At 41.6% G+C, this 7,506-nt stretch overlaps 1 protein-coding gene across 1 annotated transcript in view; it reads left to right on the forward strand.

The window, feature by feature from the left end:
• Positions 1-7,506, forward strand: part of STK32A (serine/threonine kinase 32A) — a gene marked incomplete in the record, with an annotated part of 141,032 nt that overhangs the window by 89,193 nt on the left and 44,333 nt on the right.

A 7,506-nucleotide genomic window follows, 5' to 3' on the forward strand; every position in this document is an offset into this window, starting at 1 on the left:
GATATGGCTTTTTCTATTTTGTCAGACCAAGATGTGATGAAGAATTTCTACACAATGTGTATGTTTCTTTTTTTTTCCTGGAGAGGTCTTTGCTATAGGGCGCATGCGCTCACCAGACAGACAGAGAGACACAGAGAGACAGAAAGCGAGAAATCACTCCCCAGGAGGGATGGCCATGCCACAATCCCTTCTCCATTCTCCTCTCAGGATTTTGGGCATGCACGCACATTCGCCTGGCGTGAGTTTTAAGCCACCGGGTCCAGGACACCAACCACGGTCTACTACATGGGAGTCCAGCGACATAGCCATTATGCTAACTGCTGGTCCCCACAATGTGTATGTTTCTAGAATTGCCCTTTACAACTCCTAAAATTCTGTAGCCCTCCTCTGACCACATAGGCTCAAGTGGCACAAATCCCTTCTTTTTCTTATCAAACACCTGCTTAGACGCTTGCAAAACCATGGTCGATTTTTTTTTTAGTTGACCAATAATAAATACAGTGCATCTGGCATAGAGAGTTTGTTTTGTTGTTGTTGTTGGTTCATTGTTTTCTGGTTGTTTTGTTTGACAGAGCTTAAAATACCTAGAGTTTGATGAGACAAGGGATGAAGACTCACCTATTTTTACGACTCATGTTGACTGTAGTACTTACTTTGATCTGGGCACTTGTATGAGCCCTGGGGCTCACAAAAATGAACAGTACAAAATAGAAATCCTTTTGCTTAGAACTTGTACTGTAGTGGCGGGGGTTAGGGGGGAGAAATAGATTATTGGGAAAGTCGTGATGTGTTCTTCTGTTTTTCAATGCAAAAATGCATGACTTTTCCGATGACCCAATATAATAAGCAAGTAAGAAGACAGGTGGAGATCAGTGTGGTGCTGAAAATAATATTAATGTGAAACATTGATGTGCGGTGGGAGTGCTACCCTGCTGGGTCATCTAGAAAGCCATCATGTATTTTTCTATGTCTTGCTATGCAAAAATGCATCATAACTTTTCTGATGGCCCAACAGATTGTATGGTCGGAAAAGAACTCAGAGGAGGTTATGTTTTAGCTGAGATCTGAAAGCCAAGAAGGAGCCAGCCCCTTGGGAAGGTCCAGGTACGAGGGCTGAAGGCAGAAGGGATAAAGAAGCCAGTGTGGGGACCAGCAGTTGGTGTAATGGCTATGTCACTGGACTCCCATGTGGTCAACCACAGTTTGAGTCCTGGATCCAGTGGCCTAAACTCACACCGGGTGTGTGTGCGTGTGTGCCCAAGATCCTGAGAGGAGAATGGAGGAGAGGGGATTGTGGCGTGGCCATCCCCCCAGGGGGTGATTTCTTGCTTTGTGTCTTTCTCTCTCTCTTTCACCCACCCCATAGACAAAAACCCTTTAAAAAAAAAAAAAAAAAAAAAAAAAAAGGCCAGTGTGGAGCATGGCATGTGGCAAGGAGGAGCAGAACAAGGTGTAGCTCAGGGCTGGGCAGGGCTAGAGAACATATGGGCATATCAGGCCAGGGGTAAATGGCTCAAAGTATTCTCCATGTGGATTGGGAGCTAATGGCAGGCTTTAGACAGGGAAGATTTTATATATATATTTATATATATTAATGAACACTACTCTGGGTATTATATGGGTAATGGATTTTCAAAGAACAAAAGGAGTAATGTATATTTATATATATATATATATCACATAAATACACCATTTTATTCATTTTTAAGTGATAAAGTACATTAAGTACAGTCATACTGTTGTGCAACCATGGCTACTGTGCATCTCCACCATTTCGTCATCCCAAACTGAAACTCTGTGCAGAGGAAACAACAAGTCACCATTCCCCTTTCCCTCCAGCTCCTAGTAACCACTGTTCTATTTTCTGTCCCTGTCTCCATGAATTAGACTATTCTGAGTACCTCGTGTAATGAGTCATACTACTGCCCTCCTGTGTCTGGCTTATTTCACTTTGAATAACGTCTTCGAGGTTCTCCATGTGGTAGCATGTGACTGCATTTCATTTCTTTCTTGAGGCTTGTACGTATGTACCTTTGGTTTATGCATTCATCTGTCGTGGGACACTTACATTGCTTCCACCTTTTGGCTATTGTAAATAACACATGAAACACATCCTGGATCTATAAGGAGGATCGCAGGATCAGTGCCCTAGTTGACCTATATATTCTGGGGATGCACGCCCGTGATCCCGGCTATTTGAGAAGACGGGTGGGTAGGAAATATGGAAAGGGATCCTGTTGACAGTGCTTCTTGTCTTTCTACCTGTCTCTCACTCATGAATGAAATAACTGTAAGAAAAATCAGATTGGGATCCTTGGATTGAGATAATGCCTAGACAGTGTTTCTGGAAGTGACGACGCGTCCAAATGTCTAAGAGGATTCTGCGGTTTTGGATAGACGCCTGTGCTGATCCGCAGAGGGAGCCTGATGTCTTAGGAGAGAAGCCATGTTTTCCTTCCTCCCTGGATGATTTGAAGCATATCCAGGCTTGTTCACCACTAAGTTAAACCATAATTATAAATCATCTTTAATGAAAGGAACATTTCAGAATAAGTTATTTCATATTTAGGTTTACTTGAGACGACTGAAAAGGTAGAGAAGTGGTATTGAAAGTTGAAACAAGAAAATCTTTGCCAGAAATTTTAATATAGTGCACTGGGACTCTATTTTCTTCCTACTGGTACATGAATACAGAATCATGCCACGTTGTAACTTACCTTATAGAGACTTCAAATTTGCTTCTTCACATTTTGGACAAACCGTTTAGTTAGAATCTAAGCTTACATAATATATTTGAGTGTTTAAGCACTTACTTTTTATTCCAGATTTTTCTTAGATTCTCCTCATATGTGTTCTCTGAACTTGTAGCAAACATGTACCTTTATGGTTTATGCCTTTTTGACTCCGTTCCTTATGAACCCTTCTCATCCCCTCCTGAGGAAGGTATGGGTTGTTTGTCTTGATTCTGTTATCTTAGTACAGTGACTTATCAAGGTAGTTAAATGTTTGATGAATAAACGAATATAAAATTGAAGAAGTATCACATTAAACTGTGATACTGGTACCTCTGTGGCTTCTCTCATCTCTGTATTATTCTTTAAGTTTCAAGGTAGCCTCTGAGAAGAGTGGTGAACAAACTGATGTATGGATTCAACAAATTTTAAAAAGTGATGCTCAGTGATTCAGTAGGAAGCTCATAAAATGGAAAATCCACAGCTGCAAGTCCTCATAAATTGGGCCCTAGATAGATAGATAGACAGGTAGATAGATAGATAGATAGATAGATAGATAGATAGATAGATAGATAGATAGGGAGAGAGTTTATTTTCCAGGCGGCACATGTGCTTGCCACAGAAAGAGAGATGGGGAGAAGAGGAAAACGCCTCTCACTGGGGTGTAATCATGCTATAATTCCTTTTCTTCCATTGCTGCATTCTGTTGGGATTTGGGACATACACATACATGTGCCTAGTGTATTTTTCAAGTTGCCAGGGCAAGGATTTGAACCATGTGGCCAGCCATGTGAGATCTGGTTCCCTTAAGCACTATCCCAGGCTGAAAAATCTTTAAACTGATTTTCTGACACCTAACTCTTTTCCTTCCTTGGAAGGGCTCCTCTGGGCCTCTTTCTTACCTGGCTAACACTAACTGATATTTACTGGATGCAGATCTGAAAGAGGTGAAAAGAATCTAAAGTATGGTTTCTTTTCAGGTTTAAGATCAGAGAGTGTTGATGGTATGCCACAGAACTCTGGTATATACTGCTAGGATCAGCTTTTTTTTTTTTTTTTTTTTTTTTATGGTGTGCACACACACTGGAGAGAGACAGAGAGAGGGAAAGTGAGAAGTGAGAAATTACCCCCTGGAGGGGGAGATGACCTCAACATAATATCCCTCCTCCCTCATTTTCCTGTTGTTATTTTAGATATGCACACACATGCACCCAGTGTGATTTTTCAAACCACTGGGTCTGGGATTCAAACTCCAATTGGCCATATGGGAGTCCAACACCTTAACCACCACACTACCTACTGGCCCCATGGATCGACCTTCTTGAGAGCTCTAGAATTTCCCAGGGTATTATTTAGTTATTCATTAATGATGATTGGGCATTTGAAACATATGTGATGTGATGTAACATTAACCAAAAAACCATCTCTGACATCAAGGAGTTCATGGTGCAGTTAGAGAAAATATATACTTAAGTTTTATAAATGTTATGAAGGAAAAAGTTTACTGGGAAGTCAGAACACATAGGAGGAACATTTGAGTCAGGAGGGGAAAATCGAGGAAGACTTGGGACCAGCAGTTAGCGTAATGGCTATGTTGCTGGACTCCCATGTAGTTGACTGCGGTTCGCATCCCGGACCTGGTGGCTTAAAACTTACACTGGGCGCGTGTGCGTGCGTGCCCAAGATCCCGAGAGGAGAACGGGGGAGAAGGGATTGCGGTGTGGCCATCCCCCCTGGGGGTGATTTCTCGCTTTCTGTCTCTCTGTCTCTCTCTGTTTGTCTGGTGAGCGCACACACCCTATAGCAAAAACCTCTCAAAAAAAAAAAAATCGAGGAAGACTTCTTGTAGGAAGTGGCATCTGAGCTATGAGATTAAGGGTGAATCTGTATTGTCTGAATACAGTGGTGAAAGGACCAATTCAGGCAAAGCAAGTGTGGAAGTGAGTTGGTGAGGGAACACAGTGAGCATTTGGGGGGGTTCCCTGGGCCCCACTATGGGGGTAGAACACAGAAGCCAGTTTATGAAAGGGCCTTTATACTGTATGAGTGAGTTTGGACTTGATCATTCTTGAAGTAATGGGATCCATGAAAGGATTGAGATGGAGGAAGGGAGGGTGTAGAACAGATTTGCAACATTCAGAGATAATTTAGCCACAGAAACATGCAACTTGAAACTCACTCACACTACCTTTTTAATAAATTGCACCCTGTACCTGAGAAAAGTTTGCCACAGATAAGGATGATTACTCTGTGAACCCAGAATAATTTTAACAACCTATGAAACTAAATCAGAAGATATTCAAAATGTCTGAGAGAACCCCTGTACCTGTGTGTTGAGTGTGGCATATACTTAGTTCCGTTGGTAGGTACGGGACTTGTTCCTCATTAGTAGTTTCAAGGAAGAGGATGTTGACAGTCTTAGTCTGACAAAGACTAAGGTCATTTTATTCTAGCAACGTAAAAGCCACTTGACTAGGTTGAAAATGTGTTCCAAAACCTCGTTTCAGAAATTTTCCCTTAATGGCTTCTGTGAATTTAGGCTGAAGGGCTTTAATGGTACATTGGGGAAGGCAGTAAAATCTCGGAGTGGAAAAGTGAGGGCTGACGTCACTACAATGCTCTTCTCCGATTGAGGCATACTGCTTGCGGTAATATTCACTCCACAAGGACTTTGAAACCTCCACACTCATTCTCTTAGTAGTTCTCTTCAGACTACTCCTTTCATTGGAAGAGGATGAATTTTGTTCCCTTCCATGGATTTTTAAAAAAATTTACTATCTTGGGACCAGCAATTAGCATAATGGCTATGTCGCTGGACTCCCATGTAGCTGACCACGGGTTGAGTCCTGGACCTGGTGGCTTAAACTCATGCCAGGGGTGCGTGTGCATGTGTACCCAAGATTCCAAGAAGAGAATGGAGGAGAAGGGATTGCAGTGTGGCGATCCCCCCTGGGGGGTGATTTCTCGCTTTCTGTCTCTCTGTCTTTCTGGCAAGCACACACGCCCTATAGAAAAAAAAATTACTATCTTTACTTTCCAATTATTTTTAATAGAATATGCATATATTTAAGGTGTACAACATAATATCTTGATATACATGGACGTAGTGAAATGATGACTGCTCTATCCTTCTCCTTAGTTGCATTTTGTCTGTGTGATGTGCACACCTGGAATTCTCTTTCTTAGAAAATTTCTGGTATACACGGACCAGCAGCTGGTGTAATGGTTATGTCGCTGGACTCCCATGTAGTCGACTGTGGTTCAAGTCCTGGACCTGGTGGCTTAAACTCATGCCAGGCACATGTATATGCATGCCCAAGATCCCGAGAGGAGAATGGAGGAGAAGGGATTGTGGCATGGCCATTCTCCCTGGGGGTGATTTCTGGCTTCCTGTCTCTCTCTCTCTCTGTCTTTCTGGTGAATGCACACACCCCATAGCAAAAAGTTCTCCAAAAAAAAAATTACTGTTATACAATACAGTGTATTTTTTTTTAAGAATTATTTATTTGGGGCTGGCAGATGGCGTGTTGGTTAAGGTGCTGGACTCCCACATGGCTGACCATAGTGACTTGCTGTCTCACTTTCCCTTTCTTTCTCTTGTCAAATCAAAATAATAATAATTTTAACAACAACAAAGTTAAATAAAATTATTCTTTTTAAAAAAGAGTTACTTATTTAATTTTATTTGTTATTATTATTATTTATTATTATTATTATTATTTAATTTGCTACAGGGCACATGTGCATACTGGAGACAGACACAGAGACAAAGAGCAGAAAAGTGAGAAAGCAAGCAGCCAGGATCAGGGCTCTAACTGCAGTTGGCCATGTGGGAATTCAGTGCCTTAACCACCATGCCACCTGCTGGCCCCAGTATAGCTTTTTTGTTTGTTTTTGTTTTTGTTTTGTTTTGTTTTTAGCTATAGGGGATGTACGCTTGCCAGAGAAAGACAAACAGAGAAGTAAGAAAGTGAGAAATCACCTTCTGGGAGATGGCCATGCCACAACCTCTTCTCCAGTCCCCTCTCAGGATCTTGGGCATGCACACACATGTGCCCAGCATGATTTTCAAGCTGCCATGTCCAGGCCTGGGACAGTGCAGTTCGTCATATGGTATCTAGCCACCTTAACCTCCATGCCACCTGCTGGTCCACAATACAGTATTAACTATCATCACCAGGCTGTACATCAGTGGTTGGAAGATTGGTCCAACTTTATTAATTAACTACCCCAGGAATAATAATCACTAAGTAACTACAAGCATTATAACATCATCATAAAAAGAATTCTAATTTCGGTGAGTTTAAACTATAACATTTATAACATTATAAACCATAGTTTTCCCTTTTTATGGAGTCTTTACCTTCACGTCATTTGTGTAACTCTGGAGTTACATGGAAAAAAGATGATTAACACTACAAAGGCTATGTTATATCAATTTCAGTGTGATCCTATGGGCTAACACTTGTATGCTTAGATATAAAATGCTATCGAAATTAAAAGATTGGTTTGGAATGAAGAAGACCCAGGTTCAGAACCCACTGCTTCCTTGTCTATGACCTGGGGTTAAGTCCTAGTTTTGTGACCTAGCAACTGGGGATATTAAAAGTGACTGTCTGATAGGTTCACAGTGAGAACTGAGGGGGAAAGTGAAAGATGAGGGGGTGAGTATATGGTTTCAACACTAGCTAGCATTCTTGAACATTTTGCCTTTACCCTTCATTTCTGTTTTATTATGAGCAACTTTCTATTTTCTTTCCCCCCCCCCCCGGGG

This window comes from Tupaia chinensis, unplaced genomic scaffold (assembly GCF_000334495.1).
Source record: "Tupaia chinensis unplaced genomic scaffold, TupChi_1.0 Scaffold000228_1, whole genome shotgun sequence".
Classification (NCBI taxonomy): domain Eukaryota; kingdom Metazoa; phylum Chordata; class Mammalia; order Scandentia; family Tupaiidae; genus Tupaia; species Tupaia belangeri.